The 21925-nt window shown below is 44.5% G+C and overlaps 1 long non-coding RNA gene across 13 annotated transcripts in view; it reads left to right on the forward strand.

Annotated features, from left to right (window-relative positions):
* LOC114879615 overlaps positions 1-16323 on the forward strand; it is a 187619-nt gene extending 171296 nt beyond the window's left edge. For 2 of the 13 annotated variants that reach the window (XR_006829455.1, XR_006829465.1), the window contains 4 exons: positions 5301-10499; positions 11126-11667; positions 12670-13266; positions 15972-16323. This is a non-coding gene — a long non-coding RNA (uncharacterized LOC114879615). Of the gene's footprint in view, positions 1-5300; positions 10500-11125; positions 11668-12669; positions 13271-13327; positions 13843-15971 lie in introns of those variants that run through there. The other 11 variants (XR_006829457.1, XR_006829461.1, XR_006829463.1 and 8 more) reach the window with 11 other exon arrangements.
* The last annotated feature ends 5602 nt before the right edge of the window (positions 16324-21925 follow it).

The raw sequence follows: 21925 nt of genomic DNA on the forward strand, positions 1-21925 counted from the left end.
CTGTTGCTGTTGGGAATGAAACCGTAAAGCAATTCGAAGAGTCACGCCGGGTGAAACATTAAAGTTTTAAAGTGGCAGCCACGCGGAGGCACCCTGCCCGATAAACGTTAACGTTCATTGCCCTGAACAAATTTGTACGGTTGATAGGACCACTCGTATTTCTTTCTACAGAATTTTGATCAACAAAAAGGGAAAAAATGAATTGAAGGAAATCATTACCACTACAGAAACAACCCCCGTAACATCGAATGTTGCTATTGCAACCCTGTTTTTACGAGCAGACGACCAGTCGCGACAGAAAAAACACAGTTCGCTCTAATCTCCTATGCACCCCAGCGGGACGATAATGGCGGGAGCGTGCAGCTGGCGAACACGAAATGGACGAAAGACGCGTGACGCAGTTTGCTCGTTCGACGCGGATCGTAGCGTTTTCGCAAAGTCTCCGCCGGGTGTTTATCAATTTATAGGGTCTCTCCGTCTCGTCTTCGTGTAATTAAACCGTATCTACGCTCGTTAATCGACAGGTATGTGTATACCTCGTGTCTACCTCTGCCGTCGTTTCTGTTTCGACTCCTTCGGTCGCGTCTTCCTGAAACGTCGCTGTGGAAACGCAAACCGTGCGTGCGGCTTCGTCGCGAAGCGGAAAGCTCCAGGGAAGCGGAAGGAGTCAAGGAAACATCCGTTCACGTTTGAACGGACAGCTTTCGAAGCTCCGGGGACTACGTTGTCCTCTCAGACGCAACGCAAACACGCATCTCTTCAGCGTGTACGGGCTCGCTTTCCTCGCGACCAATCTGCACGATGACTGGCCAAAGTTTACTGCTGACTGTCATAGAAAATTGCTTGTTGCTCTTCGGGGAAGTTTAGAGAGGGAGCGATGAGGGTCTTGGAAAATAGGTGATATATGGTTGAAGTGTAATTAGGTACTAATGATATTGAAGAGCAGTCAGGAATTTTTCAATTTTTTTTAATCAATAATATTCGCAATAATATGTTTTGAATATTACGGAATTATATATTATAGGAACGATCCTTTAAATTGCATTTCAGTTATCCAAATTGAGTGTCATATCTTCAAATTGAAATAAAACCCAAAGTATTTGATTTTTGTATGGTTATTTTATTTTAATACAAAGTCTATTTTATGACATTAATTATGAAAAACAATATCATTCAACAGTCCTTGATACGTTTGACCAAATTTAACGAACGAGTAATTTTTCACAAGGAGGAGACACCAATTGCCACCAAGATAAGACCATTAGACTTTTTTTATGGGGTTTATGGAAAGTGAAGTTTACGCCCATAATCCAAAGACTATTGACGAGCTGAGCAACAAAATCACAGTTGCTCTTGATGAAATTGAATTCCACTTGTGTGATAATATCGTGAAAAAAGCCGAGGAGGACATTTAAATAATATTGTCTTTGATAATTAATGTCATACAGTAGACTTTATGTTAAAATAAAGAAACCATAAAATAATCACATACTTTGGATTTTATTTCAATTTGAAGATGCGACACTCAATTGAATAATCCTATAGTTCTCTGAATCTTGTCCCGAACACCGTCGGAAGTTCCACTGTAATTCAACTTGTTATCCAGCCAGTGGAAATGAATAATTAACCTCTAAGTGGTAGACGCGGTACGCTCTAGAGATCTCATCGGAAACGTTTCCATTAACGGGTTTCCCGTTTCCTACGGCGATCGCGTATTTCATCGTGGCTATGTATTTTAATCGGGCCTCATCGCTAGGAATCGTCCGAAACGCGATTCTTAACGAGAATAACGACGACGCGTCTGGCAGGACGCCCGGCGTCTTCCGCGACGGCATCCTCCTTCCCTGGAGAACCGCTAATTATTAACCGCCTCTTCCGGGGAAAAGAAGAGAATTTTGGCAACGATTCCGAGAAACGAGTTTTACTAGGTAATACCGCGCAATCAAGACAGTAATCGTGTTATTTAATCTGCTCGGAGTGTGGTTGGATACCGTAATAGAAATATATTGTTGCCGGTGCTGGTTTCTTGGCTAACTGATACCTTTTGACGCTAGGAAAGCGAGGATGAAATGATCGTTTATACGAAATCAAATTATACGACGATGAGCTACTAGCTGTACAATATTTCTTCGAGTCAAAACGCTTTGTCAACTTTTAGTGGAACGATACAACGTGTTGTTTTAATTCGAAGAATCAACAATGATTCATAATGAGAAACAACGAAGCGATTATTCGTCAAGAGTGACCGAGTAAATTTTATGGACCACGATAATTTTTTCTCCACTTCTTTATTACACCATTCTATCCTCCACTGTTTCCTCTCTTCCGCTTTATTTTTTATTTCATCCTAGCAGTACACCGTTCTTCACTGCTCTTATACTTTATTCCCTGTTCCTGTTTCGTTCAACCTCATTTTTCATTCCTTTACTGCTCCTCCGCTCTCTACTACTTAACCGCCCCAGTTTATTCTCTGCTACACATTTTTACTCCGGCTCCATTCTTCACTACTCTTCCACTCTTATCTTACCTCTTGTTTTTCTATGAAAACCCTCGGTTCACGTACGGTTTACTCGTTGACATCGTTTTCAAACGCTAGTTCAAGCTTAAAAGTTGGGAAGCGGATTGACGAACGAGAAAAACATCAAGTGTTCTACAAATACAATGTTGAAACGGTGTTTCTTTTCAAGAATCGGATGAATTCTATTAATTAATGGAAATACCAGAGATCAGAAATATTTTGAAGCGAGTAGTTGTCTATCAGATTTACGATTTAAAAAAAAAACTCGTAAGATACGTCTATCCTTAAAGGGTTAACGACAGCATAAATCAGCAATCATTTTCACCGAAAAATTGCCACGAGTTCCCGTCGTCGCGGTCGGCTCGTGCAATGTCATTATCAGTCGGTCGGTGCACGCCATGAAATCGTTTCCTCCCATCAGCATCCGCTGGACGAGAACTGGCTCAGTGGAGCATGACAGGATCGGCTGACCAGATAAAACGACCACTTGTTATCTCGGCCATTTCTAATCGAGGAGCCCTCCTCCTCGAACGGCCACGGACCAGCGACGCGTATAATTTACACCAAGCTAATGTAATCATTACAGAAGTAACTATTCGCCGCGGGACGTCGGTTCGATCATCTTGGAAAGTTGGTCCAGCCTCTCGTTTCAGTCAGCCACCATTCAGCAGCCGTCTCAACCCTCGGTAAACTGGTTTCAAGCATAATTGGACGCGACTCTGAAATGACGCGCGTCCATTCGCAACGCTTAGCTCGAACCAACTAACCGAGCTGCCATTATTTTAATTTATTTCCCCCGTTCCTTTCGGTCGAAACCCGCTATAAGTTTGTGCACTTAACGAGCCTACGTATTTTCGTGATTTCTCTCAAACGCTTCTCGTTGCTCGTTTCTTGAACGAGAGTCAGGAGGGCGTGTTTCTGTGCGGACACCCCTGGATTTCTCTTTGTCGAGTGAATTTTCAGATTGCGGGGATACTTTGGTGAAGATCAGAAGATTTGGAGAATAGAATACACAAAGCTTTGTGAATTTTTTGTAAGCATCGAACGAGTTAGTGTGAACCTTCGCAAAGACCTATTTGAGAAGAAAATGCATTTGACAGTAAAAGGAACAAAGTTTCAATTTTATTCGATAAAATGTGCGCTGAAAAGTGGAACTGATTGGACTTAAAATAAAAGAGATTAATTAAGAAATTACAAAGTTCCCTTGTATAATATTCGACGGAAGTTAATTCCGTGACTTTTGTTCTCTTTAATTCTTTGACTTTTATTCTGCTTTGTGCTCATTGATTCTCTACAATTCTTTGACTTTAATTCTACTTCGCCCTCTTCGTCCCTTTTATTCTTTGCTCTTTGACTTGAAAACTCTGATTGAATTCAACCGAAGCTTAAAACTTTTACGTACTCCTGATAAAATGATCGTTTGCGGTTAAAGGGTTAATAGAATGAATAAGAACCGTGAAAGGGAAAACTTGGGGAAACGTTGGAACGTTGCATGTGCATTTGAGAAATACTGAAAATCGGTGCAACGGAAGCGTAAAGGAAAGACGATGCAGAGGAGTACGGTAGCAGTTTCTTGGATCGAGTCCATCGGTGTTGAAAGATCTTCTCGTTCCATTTACTCCGTGCTCAATCGTTACCACGATTCAAAATGAAATGTTCCATGAATCTTGATGGCACGGTTCGGGCTCAAAGTATCAAGAAACGATTTGAGGGCGACGCCCGATACGTCCATCCTGACAGATTACACTCAATTTACGCAACTAGGGTAACGAAGAGAGGAACACGTGTCGACGGCAGAAATGCATTCGAACGAACGCGGCCATGAGCGGGCATTGTGTAGATCTTTATCACCGAACAATGCGGTAACGAGCACCATTAGCTTTTTGCTTTATTGCGTTACGAGCTCCTGCAGCGACAGCTCGACACGAGGGATCAAGTAACTCTCATTAAGACAAACGAGTTAAATAACTCACGGTTCACGGCTGTACGCTCTTCGCGTTTAAAAAAAAAAAAGAAGGGTCCGACTACTATTTTTCAAGTATTTGGGGAAACGACATGTTTGCATTATCCAGTTACCTCGTCTATTTTATTATTGTTGTCGAAGAATTTTCATTAATTTTCATTACAGAGAACCGTAGTCTTGTAATTCAATCAATGGTATCGATTTATTGGAAAAATTTTCAGTTTCTTTCCAGGAAATAGGGGACCGGTTTTATCGGTAATAAAAATATCACAAATGGGCTGGGGGCATAAAGCATGCAGTTGCACAGCGTCGCATCCGTGACCAATTAGTACCGGGAACTTATCTGTCGGTTATTTACGATCTGTACTCTATATCCTTTACAATAAATAGTCTATCATCCGTCGAAATTATCGCGTTACCGAGGCCATCGCTGCGCACGGCTCTTGTAACAGGGTTATCGGTGACTCGTGCAGTAGAAACAGGGTCAGATTCTTCTACTCGCATCCCTGACGTAAAGACCGCTTCCTCGAACCGAGACTTTTTTCCCTGGATCTGTAAATGAAACGGTACAGATGGTTTCCGACAGTGAATTTTCAGATGATCACCATTGACGAGTAAATTCTGTTTCGTTCAAGTTTAGAAACTCCGTTCGATAACATTGACGAGCTATATTTTTTTACAGAATTTTATGCGCTGATTAGGGATCTACAAATCATTTCCCGATTAGATAATACTGCTCGGTTTAGTCACCTCTTATTAGTGCGACTAGAATTTTGACTTTATTGACTGAAATTTGTGAATACACTTTATCTCGCACAGAATGACGCGATAAAAGGGACGAAAGCAACCGCGCCGGGGAACATTGATCACCTTTCAGCAGCGTCGCCACTCAACGGGTTAAAAACATCCTATCATCGATACGATCCGTCCCGTTCGATCGGAAAGAAGCGTCGCAAAGCGTATTTCCAAAGAACCGAACCGTCAGAAAAACGTGGAAGAGGGAACAAACTGACGGCTGCGTCGATGCTCGACGGTCCAGAATGTTGGTGGCTTTTTAGGACAGCTAGTCGGGAGAGGGGGTGAGGGACGACGATGCCAGTACAACTAACGACGTGGCAGGTCGAGTAAATCAGGAGGGAGAGTGACGATAAGTTTTTGCTCGTTACAACCGGCCTGGGAAGCTCATTACCCGGCTCCCTCTAACCCCGAACAGAAGGGTGAGGAACGACAGAAAAGAGTAGGTGGGGGAGGAGAAGGCAGCGTGGAAGCAGCCTTCGACCTTTCACCCCCCAAACAGCCGACCAAAAGTTTTACGCGATGCTCGGTCCCAGCTTTTCGCTGAAAAACTACACGGTTTTCGCAACGTCCGGTTGCCAGGAACACAGGTGACAAAAATAGAAAAACTCTGTTTCACCTGCTCCGCTAATGGACCTCCCTAAATTTGGAAAAAGCGTTGACGCGTTTGCTGTTACCGTTGAACTTTTTCGCGCAGCTACTTGAAAATCAGAGGAAAGGTTAGTCAATTCGATCGGGCAGCTCTGCTTTAAGGCAAACATCGATCGTTCGGCCGACAATTAGCGGGCCAATCGAATGGAAACATTCTCCGCGTCTACTCTGCGGTCTGGATAACATTTTTCTGCGGCTCACCACGGATTTCGCGATTGGACGTGCCGAGCAAATGGAGCTTTGCGCGGCCGATCGGAATTCTGACACGGATCGTGGTGAGTCGCGTTTTCGAGGCATTAGAACCCTTTTGTTACGCGCGCTGGTAATTAGCACCGCGCGAAGGGATGGCTGAGTGTCTAGTTAAGTGTAAGAAGAGAGTTACGATGTGTTTGCTGGTGGTAACCTATAATATTACATTCACGATTTCAACGGAATCTCCATAAAGTCCGAAATTACAGGAAACACTCTGGAATTCGTAAAAAGACGAACAGGAAACCGGGACAATTTTAACGAGTTATAAGGTGTCGAGAAAGTAGTTACACGTAACGACGATATAAACCGTTTCACTGGAACGATACGTTCGAAATATTTGCCATTAATCTTCGCGCGCGGAACAAGAGGGAGCAACACGTTTTAGGGGGGCGCATCGCGTTTATGTACGTACAATATCACGCTCTTCAGCTCCTACTTAACGCGTTGAAGAGCGACGCGAGCTTCACTGACTGGCACACAGACGCGAGCGCAATAAAAATCTCCGGCGAAACTTGGCGAAACTGAAATGTCCCCAGGGAACTTTACGAAGGCGTCGTGGCAATTTCCAAAAGCGACATAAACGTCGAAAGCGTCGTTATCTTTCGCGAGTGTCGTAAACGGGAGCGTCGACTGCCACGACGATGTAAACATCCGTTTCGCGGGGTGTCCCGCGCTCGCTTATTCTCTCCGCGAGATCGAACCGACGATCCCCGTCGCGCGTAGATCCGAATCGTCGGGTGTTCGAGACCCGGGGACTAATTGACCGTGTCGAGGAACTCATTAAAAGTGCGGCCGGAACTCGAGACGTCGGTGGCTCGTAACGAGTGCTGTAATTTGAGCTGGATCCGTCCATGTGCCGTGTAAACGTCGCTGCTATATAATATCTTAATCCTCCGGCCACTCGGAGTTCCACTTTCGAGGAACCCCGTAATAAAGGATCTTCGAACGGACCGAGGGAGATCTTGGTTCGCTGGAGATTGGCCTCCCTTCATGATTACCGGGGATCATTGTTTCTGATGTTGCAGTTGGGAAGAGAATTTGTGGAACGTTGATGAGGATCCATAGAAAGGGTAAGTCTGTACAAAGTGTCTATTCTAATAATATTGATTACACTCTGAATTCTTGAACTATTGTGTCTATTATAACATTTTTATCAATCATCTGCAACATCGTGTCACACTCGTGAATTTACAGTTCAGATATGTCTTTAGCTGGTGGAATTTTGAGTTTAATTCTAATTTTAATTTGCTCAGTCAAGAATCGTTGAATAATATTTCATTCTTCTCTATTTGTTTTAAAATCGAAGCAATGAATAGTTAGCTCTGATTGACACAGCTATCGAACAAATCATTGACGAAGTGGCTAATATTCTAATTAATAAATTCTAACGCGAAATCTCAAAGTCGGGTATGTTCAAGTCCATTCGATTTTACCAGCACGAGGGAAATTAATTGATTTATCGAGTCCTCGTCGCCGGAGGAGTAGAAGTTTTGTTTATCGCGTAACGGATGAGTTTCCCCAGCTTCGTCGTGTCTCGTCGACGAAAGTAATCGGCTTATCCGAGTGGCTTCGTTAGATCGGCGAAAAGTTCGTTCCCAGGCGAGTTGCCATGTCGAGTTTTTCCATCGATGGGATCGCCCACGGCTCCGTGGATGGACGAAACGAATCGACGACAAGCAGGCAAGCAAGCAAGCACCAGGGACCCGCCACACGGAAAGAGAAAGTTGTCGTTGGTTGGAAAACTATGGTTTCCATGGTAGTCGCGGTCGCATCGATTACGCAGCTGTCAGGGCTCCGTATGTAAAGATGACCTCCATAACATCCCCGATACGTAATATTATCTCCTCGGCTTGTACAACCGTAGTAGTAGTAGTCGTGTCGTGTCAACGTCCGTCCGACGGACCAGACCACCGCTTGTGAAAGACGATATTCGATTGAGTAATCGATTGCTCGTGGACGCGGACGTGGAAGTTTGCGCGTGCGGAATTCTGCAGGAGGAACTGGTGTGCATCGATCTTCGATCCGTGTCACGTTTCTTCAACTATTTCCTGGATCGAATCGATGACTGTTCTACTGGTTAATTAGAGAAATTAACGCTCGAGAAGTCTGACGTCGAGGATGTATCGAAGTGTAATGATTGTGTTATTAGTTCTATTAATAATTTAAATGTAATCTTCTACGAATTTTCTTTTACGTGGAAAAATTCGTAGAACCCAGTCGGTTAATTACAGAATCAAGAAATAAATCGTCGGTGGTGAAGGGATAGCGAGGGAAATAGTGGAAGTCGCAGGTGCTCGTTCGCTATCCGGAAACCATTGTTTTCCCATAACCCGTTCGTAACTGCTGGCGCCTCGTATGTTTCTTTAGGATCGAACCGTGGTATTCCAAACGACGTCGGCATCGAGACGCTCGCGTTTCATGTGGACTCGACGTAAGACAACAAACAGACAGCTTCCTGCCGTGAAAAGCGGTTGTACTCCTGCCAGAAGAGATCCTTTCTATGCCACCCTGGCGAAATTTTTCCTGCGCTGTTATCCTTGCGCTAGGCTGCTAATGTAAAATGCGTTTCAACGTGCATTTTTATTCCTACGTAACTCTAAAAAAGAAATTTTCAACTTGAATCCCTACCACACCCGACTTCCTCCTGCTCGGTCGCTACTTTTAACCCTTAAGAAAGGGAGGATGAAGCGAAAATTTTTTAATCTAATGTTGAAACGGTTAAACTCTACTCAGGAAGTCTTTAAAAACATAATTAAGTAGAAGCAGATTTTAGAGAGTTCAAAACTGCAATTGCAACTTTTTTAATCTACTTTTTAAAATTTATAGAGCGGTAAGAAAGGGTAAGGTATGTAATATAAAACTGTTACACTTTTTATTTATATATTATTTATTTCATAGCACTTAAGATAAATTAACAACCAGAAATTAATAAACAACGACGAAGAGGAACGTTTTACTATCCATCCCCTTCAAATCCATGGTTCCTTCACATTTTTAACATTCAGCAAGTAAACGGAAGAGTAAGGTACATAATATAAAACTATTACACTTTTTATTTTTATATTATTTATTTCATAGCACTTAAGATAAATTAACAGCCAGAAATTAATAAACAACGACGGAAAGGAACGTTTTACTATCCATCCCCTTCAAATCCATGGTTCCTTCACATTTTTAACATTCAGCAAATTATATCAGCAAGTAAACGGAAGAGTAAGGTACATAATATAAAACTATTACACTTTTTATTTTTATATTATTTATTTCATAGCACTACAGAAATTAATAAACAACGACGAAGAGGAACGTTTTACTATCCATCCCCTTCGAACTCCTGGTTTCTTCACATTTTTAACATTCAGCAAACACACTAGCCATATATCAGCAAGTAAACGGAAGAATCCTCGTTTCACAGAAATTCCCATAGACCGTGCTCATCCTTATCTGTCCCGGAAAATCTCGCGGACCCGAGGGAAAATCAATAGGAAATCTCTCCCCTGCTTCCTCGAGCCGTCCCTCATTATCGCACCTCGTCGACACGGTTGGATGTTTACCTGAGGATGCTCGCGACGCGTTACGAGCGGAAGCGTTCGTTTGGCGCGGAGATAGCCGGAAGGAATCGTGGCGGTCGTCTTAAACAGAGATTAACAGGGACATCGATCAAGCGGGTGTAGACGATGTCTCAGGGGAGGGCCACTTCTCGTGCTCGGTAAACAGCGGTTTACCACGGGGATCACGTTTCCTTGGACGGGACCACACCCGGCAGCCTCTTCGTGTTTGCACTGTACGTTAGTCGGTCCTCAAGTGCACGTGGGCCACGCACGTGCGTATTCCCCGCGAACACGAAGCTTCCTGCCGCGATAACCGTCCCAGATAGCGTCACCGATGCCATACGCGACCCATGAATTCCTCCTCGAGTCCGCGTACCTGCCAGGACGATCGTGAGGGTCCTAGGATTCCACGGGAATACAAATACGACCGAGGGTGCTTTCCTTGTATTCTTTTTCCCTTCGGATTTCTCGGTTTTCCCTCGGATTTTCTTTTTTTTTTTATCGGCTACCGGTGTCGTATTCGAGGGGATCCTTGCAGCTGGTGCTTGACGCGTTCTACGGTAATTCATTAACTCTGTTTCGCTTTTTTTCTCTCGGATCGCTAGACGTGGATGGAAGTCGAAACGATTGGGTCGTGTCACGTGGCTCGAGGAAATAATTTAGTGACTGCATATCGACGTTGTCTGGTAATGGATTTTCTTGCAGCCCGCTGGGATCGTACAAAGTGGGTCCTTCCGGACTTCTCCCGGGAGAGCAGCTAAGGCCAAAGGTACGCATGAAAAATGAAAATAAGAAATGAAGAAAAAGAAAACACTATTGTATAAAGAGGATAATAGTGATCGAGAGAACTGCGACATCGTTGCAAAGTCGAAAGACAAAAGCGTAGTCGAAAGGAGAAGGAAACTCCGTTCAACCGGAAACGTGACCACCCTCCTTAGTCCTTATATCCTCTTTATACCAATGTCCCATTGAACGCAACTTATGGAAGTCCATTCCACAAAGTTGCCTCGCGGATTTTCGTGGGGTTCGTAAGCCCCCACGTCGTCGACAATGGCCTTCCACCTCGGCTCGGCTCCCTTTTCCAACCACGGCAGTTTCTCATTCCCTCCAGCTTCGTCGAAACCGGGAGAAAGGGTCGTGAGTAGACCGGCGGGGGTGAAGTAACCACGGGGGGGATTGCGCTACTCATTCCGGCCGCAAGATTTAGAAGCCAATTTTCGCGAGCATTGACCAGACTCCCCTTTTCGATCCTCTCGCTTCCTCCTCCATCGTTCTCCTCCCCGTCCGCCTCGTTTTTCCTCTTTTTTTTCTCTCGTCCAAGTGGCACAGACCAGGCTGAAAGGAAGCTTCGAACATATAGCTGGCCGTTGACTGACCACCGAATCGTCTTTGCAGGGGGTGAATCGCGGAAGGAGGATTCCGATTCTTCGCTGCCGGATTCAACTGATCTGAAAGTATAAGAACGGCACAGCGGTTTGCTGTCGTTTTTACTCAGGAAATGTCGTACCCTACGGAATATCGCCGATTTACGGACTGGAATGGGAGCATAATAAAACGGAGCATCTGTAAGAATGCACCGTTTGCACATACGTTAGAAATTTGCGTTCACCGAGCCATCAATAACTCAGAAGTAAATTTAAATATTTTTTCACCGTCTCCCATTAAAAAATCCAATTTAGAACCCTTCTAGATCTTAAAATTCCGCGTGTACCGGCCCAGTGTCGCTCGGGGATACAAGGACGGTTCTCAACGTTCCATCGTCGATCGTCAACGTCCATGCATTCCTAGGCGTCTGCTAACGCGAATGATGGCTAGCAAGGATCAAAACAACGTCGTAGTCCTTGGAGCTGTCTCTATCTATCCGTCGGATGCCGAACGGTCCAAGGATGAAATTAGAGTAGACAGCCGTGTTGTACGGAAGCTGGTGTCCATGAGAGGTAAGCGAAAGGACGTGGACGGATCGTCTGGACAGGCTGGCGGAAAAGACGGTCGCGCCAAGGAGGACGCCGGGAACGTCCTCGCGTGTACGCAATTATTCTCCCCCGTCATATCCGACGCCGGTCTTTTCATTACCCTTCTAAATGGCGCATGAAGTGGACCCCCTCTGTGTCGGTCTGTGAGGTTGAAATGCCGCGCGGATAGGTGAGCCACGGCTTCTCTCGTTCTCTGTGACACGGACGGGTTGGTTCGTAACCCCGATAATTACTGCTACCCGGCGAACAATGGCTCGTCGCTGTCATAACTGTCATCCGCCGCGATGGCCCGGCGTTATTTAAGGCTGTAGGCTTATTAATCGTAATGACTGTGGCGGGTCGCGCTCGTTCCTCTCGAAGCCAGACGAATCATGGACGATGATTCTCCATGAGATTTGGGTACTTTGGAATATATTAATTTTAAAGGTTTCCTTTTTTTATAATTGAAGCAGATGACAAATAAGTGTTAAGTATATAGTATCTTATGTCGCCTATAGTTAAACACAAGCCTATCTTCCATAGTAAGAATACATTGAAAGTTTTAATAGCACGAGCCCACCGTTTTATTACCGAAAGAAATCACTCGTACCCGTCGGGACAGGGCAATCTTTATCAAGTATCGCGAGGACCTTTAGACAGGGATGATCGTCTCGCGTTTTACGAAGTTGTAACGGGTCCTCGATGTCCTCGCTACTGTACCAACTCGTTCAGAGTTATGATAACGTATCTGAAAGCATTACAGCACTTTCGCAGGGATATCTTTATTGGTTCTCTTACTTAATGGTTCGTAAGAAGGGTAATGTATTTCTTTTAATCGTTTCGCGGTAGCGCATTCAACGGTAAGAATGTTGGAAAATAATCGTCTTTTCAACAGCACTGTTTTGTGCCTCGAAATAATTCAAGTCTTATGTTCTTTCAAAGATTTATTTCACTGATACAATCTCTTTCTAAATTTTTATTTTACAGTTAATCCTTTCGTGTCTGACTTAATATTCACGAAGAATTTTGAATCGATCTACAGACGATTGTGTTATGAAAGGGTCAGTGTCCTCCCCCGAGGTTCAGCCGTAGTTGAGCTATCAGAATCCAACGAATGCAAGCGTCCAGTCCTGAAACAGGGCGGGGATCAGAATTCGTGGTGGCCCACGTACAGTCGAAATACGTGGTCGTTCGTCGAGGAAGCTCGCGAGTAACTTCTTCCGGCGTGGTACCGGATGATCGAGCACACGTTCCAGAAGCCGAGGAACTCGATCCGCTCGGAGAGGACATTCGGATCGGTTGGTAGCCGGCGCATGCCTGGCGCTCGTCAGATTGCTCGAGCACATTCGAGGCAACCGCAAATCGATAAGCGGTTATCGTCGCGTTCGAGCTGAACCGTGTCTGGTTCTTCGTGGACCCAAAGTGTTCCTGTAACTCTTCTTTCGTGAACCCACTTCGCCGCGTATCGCTCGAGCACGCCGATAACGCGCCAGGTACACGCTCGACCAGGCCAGACTGCAAGGGAAGGAAGAAGCGATAAACCGAACCGGATGCTCGGCGCTGCAGGAAGGCAGCACTTTGACAGTGAGTACAGATACAAAAGACTGGACTTTGTTTTCAAGCGGTTTTGAATTTGTCCCCTCAGACCGAATGCTGGTCGCGATGACGAAGGGGAACGCCATGGCTGATCGGGCACCGTTGTCAACCGCAGAGCAAAGTAAAATCCACTCAGTCTTATAGCGACCGCCGAGAGGTGTGGATCTTCCTGTTAAACATATATATACTTTTATTTCATTTTCTACGTTTATTCAATTTGCTGTATGTGTCTTCTTAGCTTATTGAATATACTCATTAGAGGGATAACTTGATGACTTTATTTCACCTGTGAACCTCGCTTCGCTATCCTCTTATTTATTGTTTCACTCCTATTTGTTGGCCTCGCGAGGACCACTTTCACCTAAGTAATTTATTATTTTTTTTGTCTTTGGGGGCCTCACAGCGTCAGCCCTATATTCCTATATCCCAGCATCTCTTACATCTCTCCAAACCTTACACCCCTGTACCCTTTATATCTTTGCATTCGTTACATATCGGCACTTCGTATATCCCTGCATCCCTTGCATCTCTGCATTCCTCACGTCTTTGCTTCCTTTATATCCCTGCATCCCTTAAATGCCTGCAACACTTATAATATAAATATATTATAAATATAATAATTTATCTACAAACTGGTTCCAGTAAAGGTAAGTAAAGGTAAGTAGAGCCAAAATTTTTCATCCTTTAGTTCCTTTTTTTGCCACCAGAGGGCGCTGTTATGGCGTGAAAATTTTAGTTCAAATTTTTCCCGCCAGAGGGCCAAAAATTTGGCTAAATTTAGTTCCTTTTTCCGCCACCAGAGGACGCTGATCCGACATCGAAAATTTAGTTCCAATTTTTCCCGCCAGAGGGCCAAAAATTTGGCTAAATTTAGTTCCTTTTTCCGCCACCAGAGGACGCTGATCCGACATCGAAAATTTAGTTCCAATTTTTCCCGCCAGAGGGCCGAAAATTTTGCAAAATTTAGTTTCTTTTTTTGCCGTCAGGGGGCGCTAATTTTTCGAGAAAAATTTAGTTCAAACTTTCTCCGGTAGAGGGCGCAAAATTTATTCGTACTGTAGTTCCTTTTCTTGCCGCTAGAGGGCGCTAATTTTTCGAAAACCGTTTAAATTCAAACTTTCTCCCCTTTAAGGCGCAACAGAGGATACAGAGATGTGAGAAATGCAGGGATGTAAAGGATGCAAGGATGTGAGGAATGCAGAGATGTAAGGGCTACAGGGATATAAGCGTTGCATGGGTGTACGAAATTCAGGAATGTAAGGGATGCGGAGATGTAAAGGATGCAGAGCTATAAATACAGCAAGGATGTAGAGGATGCAGCAATGTAATGGATGCAGTGGTGTAAGGAATGTTGGGATGTAAATGGATGAGATTTAAAGGAATCAGAGATGTAAAGGATGCACACAGGGGTAATAAAATCAAAATGTTCTTTTTCCTAATGAGTTTATTCATTAAGTGAAGAAGATCAATACAGCAAATTAAATGAACACAGAAAATAAAATAAGGGTATATGTATGTTTAGCAGGTAGATCTGCACCCTTCGGCAGTCGCTATAAGACTGATGCTGTTTCACCTCGTTCTACACTTTGGTATTAACACGAAATTCCATTTTTAAATTATTGAAATACTGACTGAACTCATAGCACCTTTAATACCACGTACAGCCGGCTTCGCTATGAAAGTTTTAATTCAATTGGTAGCATAGCTGCAGAGCTGTTGCAACGACTGCAACTCGCTCGCTGCTGTTGCTAGGACTCCAGCTACGCGACGGATGACCGGGATGTTAACTCGATTGGTTACCATACTCTCTTACCTCCTAATGCGTTTATCGAACGGCTTAATGTTATCCTAACTAGCGGGATGGAGAAATTCCTTTGTAGATCCAGCGATGAAATATTCAACGGACGAGATCCCCTCGTGATAATCGGGTCACGAAAGTTCTTTCGTTTTTATGTTAGCCTGATGAATCGTAATGGTGTAAGTAATGCTTGGTTGCACTATGCAAGTGAAAAGCTAACTTTATTCATGAACCTTCATGGTTTTCACAAAAAAGATTCTTTAAATTATTGTTTGAATTTTGTAAATGGACAATTTTCCCTTGAATTTTCATATTATCATACTTATTAAGAAGGACATCTCTGAATTACAAAATTATACAATTAAATTAGCAAGTTGAATAGGAAGTTTCCCTATCGTTTATAACAGACTCCGCGTCTACGAATCAATTTCCAGGCACAAAGTTCACGCTATCTGGATTTCTCTCTCTCGAATTCTGCACACCAGCAACGTACACGCACATTCATTACAGCCAGCGGGACGGAAACAATCTCCAAATTCCTCGCACGCTTCCAAACACTTAACCCGCGAAATACAGCCGCCGTTATCCCCGGTTTCCGGCGAGCTAGGCTCGTTAATCGGTCGCGTTTCGGTGAAAGCATCGCCGCGGCCACCAACACGCGCCGGGCCGTCTGGATAATGGCGTTATTATGCTGGAGAAATAGATCGTATCGTATAGGACGAGAAGCAGACTCGCGGAAGGTACATCCTCGACGTGCCTGTTGTGTTAGACTTTGCCAGGTTCCTCCTTTCGGTGTACCATGAACGCTGTCTGTTGTTCGCGAGCCTCCTACTTCCGTTTCCCCGTTGACTTTTCATTTAAAATGTAACACAAAGGGTCTTTTTGGTAAGCGTAGGTGAACGAGTCTGGGAGTCATCCACGAAGAAAAACGCCCCTGACCGTGCGAAAGATAGGGTGATGGGTTCTCGTTCCGCAGATGCTAAGGGTCGATCGTCGTTGAAAGGTCGGATCCCTGCAATGAATTATTGGACTTGCGACCACCGCAGAGGGGATGTTCTCGAAGGAAATCGTATGAGTGACGTGTTACCGGAGACGCGGTTAATGGAGAGAAGATGGAAACTGTCGCGAGGGATTCGCCTTCTTGGAATATGGATTCGATAAGGCTCGTGTTGTCGGACTTGATTCGATCCAGGAAGCGCATTTATTTTAACATGAAATGACACGATGCTGTATAGAATTTTTCAAACAAATAAACATAATAGAGTTTGACTTATCGTTAGTTATTTTTCCTCCTCCTAGCAGAACACCGCAGACCTCATCCAATAAATTCATCCCCCTATGTTTCTCATCAACATCCTCGTCAAACAACTTCACCGTTGCTACCAGCTTAAAACCGACGATCAAATATCGCCCGGTTACAAGAACCATCCAACATTATCCGCACACAGTTCACACAATAAGCAATCGTGAATCAGGCCTGAAGGCACGGCTCGAGCGGCGAGAACACGCTCTCGAGGAGATTAAGTTTCTACCTCGGGGGTATCGAGCCGGTTGCGATCGCGCCTCAGCCCCGAACAAATTCGCGCGAGAACTCGCGGCGACTAGCAGAGAAAAGAAGGCCGGACGTAAGCACGTCCTCGTCGCAGCTTGGCTCGTGCACCAGCTGACGTGGTCCGGGATAATAGTGGCGGGTCGCATGCATTAACTTTAATTAACAGTTTCGCCTGATGGAAGCCTAAGGCGATGTTTTTAAGCTGTCTTAAATTAAACTAGCCAAGGAATATTTCATTTTCTCTTACATTATTTTTATGTTTCGTGCATGCTGATTAGAAATCTGGAATCAAAGTCATCGTTTCAAAATCGCAACTGCAATGTAGAAGAAATTTTAAATTGGTCACAGCCTGTTGTTACGCGAGTGGCACAAGGCAGTCTGTTAGCCCTACAAATTTCCGGAGGGCGAATTTCGTCCGCCTTAATATCGTTCCCCGCCAACGCAGACCTCGACGTGACTCAACGTTACCTGGACTCACGGTTCTCCCAGAAATGTATAGCCCCCTTTCATTTATCCCAGGCCTGATTTACGACTCTCGTCGGATAAGTGGCTCGGCTGATGAACCAACTCGCTCTCTTTCTCCCACGTAACGCGTGATACGCATTGTCTTGCGTGGCTGACATTGGCGTAACCATTATACAGAATTACATAGAACTTACTTGAAATGATACACGAGCAAGTAACTCATACGCAGGTAAAAATTCGATTCGATTCTGTTTCTCCATGAAATAATTACTCTCATTTTTCCACCTTGATATAGGATACCTGTGAAATGGAAAACCTTCGCGTGATCGAGGAATATTCGCGTTAAGAAGGGCCAATTAATTCGACGAGACGATCGATACGGAGGCTCGTGTCGAAACTACCTTAACAGAATCTTGTAAGACATCCGGCTGGAGACGACGGTGCCCCAGTGGGGCTTCACGGTTCCGTTTTCTTCGTTGCCTCCTCGTCGAGATCGTGTACAGGAGGACGACGACCCGACCCGTCGTCTTGCCGTACACCCTATGCGCTACGTATAATAAGATGTCGGCCATAAACGTCTTAGCACTTTGCGGGATGCGCTTAATTGATCGTCGCCTCGCTTCTCGACGACGACAATGCCCGTTCTTCATGGCGAACGAGCCATATCGCGGCTCTTTTCCATCCAGACGTTTCCTCGTTACCGCCTCCCCGGGGATCGCGAAATCCAGCAAACGGATTCCTCGGAATCGGCTACTTTTCCTCGGTCTCTGAACATTAAGTCTCGTCGTTTTTAATTAGGGAACCGTTTGGGTAAACGTTCGAATAATAGTATGATAATTAGATGGGACGAAGGAGACTGTAGACGGGAAGGTTTCGCGGTGAAATAAGCAAGAATGACGAAACGCGTGCACGAAGAGGCTGCAAAATGTTTGGAATTGTGCAACTAGATTCGTTGCATCAGTACAGAGAATAGAAAGTGATTTAACGCCGATGGAGAATCTTTCGGTATAAAACGCCGGAGTTTCTATGTACAAGAATGTCGTAATTCTTTAGACAACGATGAATGAAACCGCATTCGACTGGTCAATCTCGACAGAAAATTCTTTCAACCTCAGCTTATAAAGCAAAGGGTTAAAGAGTCCGGTAACGTTAACAACTGCGTTACAGGTTTCTAGGAAAAATTGTGTACCACGAATCGAAGGAGTAAAACCGCGATGGTTTACGCACATTGAACGTGTAACTCGGCCGGAACAGAAAAACCCTGTTAGCATGGCTGCCGAAGATTAAAGGATCCCGCTTCTCTGACCCGAGTAGCAATACGCCTTGCCACGAGCATTAAACGCCATGTGTTTGACAATGTAACGCGCCAAGATCTGAAGAAGAAAGCCGGCCTCTCGAGGATGGGAACACGTGTAGGTTCGCAAGTTTCGGGCAGACTCAATCGGCACGGTTAGGCGTTCTGGCAGCCTCTGCTCTCTCGTCGAGCTACCGTCGACGAGAGGATACTTGTCGAGGATGTACAGAAATAAAGCTGGCTAAAATTAGGCTGGCGCATCGTAATAAAACGGGCGGGCTCGGGACCGGTTCGGTAACGACGTCGGCCTGCTCGTATGCGCCTAATAATTGGACACCTTGAGTGGATGTTCGGATGAAGATGCTCGGGAACGCGTTGCTCCTTGTTGCAACTCGAACGACCCATGCCTGCTGCATACGAGAAACGAGCTTCGCATTCGAGGATGTAGCCACTTGAGGTTTCCGACGTTTTTTTTTACTGCTAGCGATTCGGAATCGTGTTCAATGGTAGTCTGGATGCAACTTTTCGAAACGAACAACGATAGGGGAAAAGGAAGTTCTTTTTTTTATTTCCTTCTTTTGAAAGGAACGACGTGGAATGGAACTCTTTTACAAGTTAATTACAAGCATTCCAGGTGAGAATCGTTGCGTTTCTTCTTGGTAGGTATATAGTATTTCGTTTTTTTTTTTAAACAAAGAATTATACTGTAGATAGAGAAAATAAGTGCAAATCGTTGCACGTCTTCTCGCGGTTTGTGCATATTTGATAACCAAACGAGCCGCACATGTTTGCCCGTCCCCACAGTCGGATCGAAAACCATGAAAATCATGAAAGCTCGTTGGCGGAGGCTCGAGAATTGTTCCATTTTGATGGGAACGGATTGAATTGCGAACCAGTCATGCGACTGACGAGGGAAATCAATAACATTTCCCCAATTTACACGTCGAGGTCTTTATTTACCATCGATCACACGCGTACGGCGATGTTAAAAATCGTTCATACCGCGAAATTTTATATTTCGATAATTCGCCGTTGACGAGGGCGTGCGCGATAGATAAATGTTTGCCAGCATCCTATGGATTTTCTGCCAAATATTTGCCACCGACGTGTCATCGAACATACGCTCGCACCGCTTTTTTTTTTCGCAATGAGGAGACCTCCACTCTGTAATTGCTGTCTGCATTGACGCGACGTAATCGAATGTTCGAGCAGCACGCGACGCGTTGGATATTTTATCCTGTCACGCTTCATCAACCCGTCTAATTTCCCGTAAAATGTTATATTTCGTTGCCAGGGACCAGACGATTTTACTCGTCCTGTTCTCCGTCCTTGAAATCCAGCCTCGAAAGTTTCGAGTATGATACCACAATGAACGAGCGTGTGGAATAACACGTAATTATCCCGACAGAAATTAACTAATTTCTGAAACTTTTTTATAAATCAAAACTATACGTTGTTACGTAAATTAATGGCATTAATTTTAATAAAATGCTATATGAATATTTGAAGAGTTTTTTACAATTTTGTCTGGTCTTCTGCCTTGATATTTTACAACCGCTGATACGTAATTAAATATCAACTCTTATTATATTTCCATCGAAACGTCATTGAAAACAACACGACACGCCCCCGTAGATGAAGAATCCAGCAGAGGTATGGAAATTCAATTATCACGACGATTTATCAAAACGATTCCCATCCAACCCGTACTATCTTCCTTCCATCTATTTTAGGAACGGTCTTCTCTACGGCACCTGCCTTTCGGAATCAGGTGCGGTCCTATACCAACGTAAATCAGAAGATATAGCCGTCCATGGGAAACTGACCTTCCAGGAAATCAATATCCTCCCGTAGGGACGAAGGGACAACGTCGTCCTCCTCGCCGTCGACGTGCACGTCCACCAGAAGGACATATATACTACTTCCCCGGAGGTTTACAACCACCACCCATCGCTTTATCTTTCGGACTAAAACCGCTGGTATACAATGACTCGCTTGTCTTCAGATTATACTGGCTGATTAGAGTTGGTAAGGTGATGTGAGTAGGCAAAATTTCGAGACAAAGGTGGCCCTTTATCTTGAGTATGGAAGATATTCTTCTGATTTACAGATGCAAATATTTCGTACGGTACAGAATGAAAGGGTAAAATGAAATTTAAGGAAGTGACCTTGCACATCCAGTGACGTATGTGTACCTACCACCGCGTGAGACACAAGAGGGTAGTTGTTGGTTTCATCCCTTCTCTCCTGGAGGGTGTAGGATGAGTTGATCTATGACTCAGTCAGGAAGTTCGCCTCGACGATGGCACACAAAGTGAAGTGAACCTGCCACCCTGTGATACCCCCCGTTCGAGGAAACCCATGAGCCACCCCCGTGTCTTTTTCTCCTTCGCCCCGTATCGACTTTGTTTCGGGGAACCGGAGCAGTTCGGGCCGGAAGTGCGATCCACAGGGCCACGTGCCCTTCCACGAAAACTCGCGGAACTGAAAAAGTGACTGATCGATGGGGATGATACTGGGGATAAAGTGGTATCCGGGAGTAAGTAAGCTTCCTGATTCCGTAAAGTCAGCGAAATAAAGTATCCATTAGGAGTACATTTATTTCTGTACGATTCCACGGATTGTTTGATCGAAAATAGGAAGAAAGTTACGCCTCTTTCGTTTCTATGCTTTGACAAATTGGTTGGTAGCACTTAATTGCTACATACAGCTACTTTGTTCAAATGAAAAATTTCTATCCCTTTTATGAAAGTTAATTCTCGCACTGCTTCAATTAATCGCCGGGTAATTTAGCATCCGTTGCATGCGAACCGGTTGCAATTTCATCAAACAACATCGCGACTGCTCCAGCTTTTCAATTTGCCCTCTCAATGGAAGAGTGAACACCCTCGTTGCCAGTAGAAAGGGCAATAAGCGATAATATAACGTATCAACGTATAGATTGTCAGCGTGGAATGTCAGCGATTCAAAGTGGCCTCGATTCTCTTTCGCCCCTTGCTTTCGACTCGATAAATCCCAGTCGTCGTTGTCAGCAAGAACGTTTGAACGCACTGAAAGACGACTCCGTTGGTCTTTAAAGGTCGGCCAACTCGTAAATTCTTATTGGTTCGTTCAGGAAACGAGGCTATACCGTAGTGACACGATTTTCGCGATTCACCATGGGGAATAGGGAAGCTTGGAACAGATTAAATGGGTCACAGTGTTCTGGATAGGATCGTGTCCTTTGCATTTGCCAACGGAGAACCTTTCATTAGTCTTCGTTTCCGTAAATTCTCCTCTAATGGATTAATTTCCTAAGGAGAAATTTTGATCGTTAAATTGGAGGAAATTTCAAATTCTATCGTGCACGGGAAACGTGCTACTGAAATTGGAGCATGAAACTTCCGAGGTAACTCGATCGGTTACTCGATACTTTCGTGAACCGGCCTCGTTGACAAAAGCCCTTTGAGGGTTTTCTTGGTGTTTCATTCAACAAAGTTCAAAGATACTATCGAGGAAGGAGATTAATTCATCGTAGACAAATTTTACCTAGGAGTTT

Source organism: Osmia bicornis, chromosome 6 (genome assembly GCF_907164935.1).
Source record: "Osmia bicornis bicornis chromosome 6, iOsmBic2.1, whole genome shotgun sequence".
In the NCBI taxonomy this organism is placed as follows: Eukaryota; Metazoa; Arthropoda; class Insecta; order Hymenoptera; family Megachilidae; genus Osmia; species Osmia bicornis.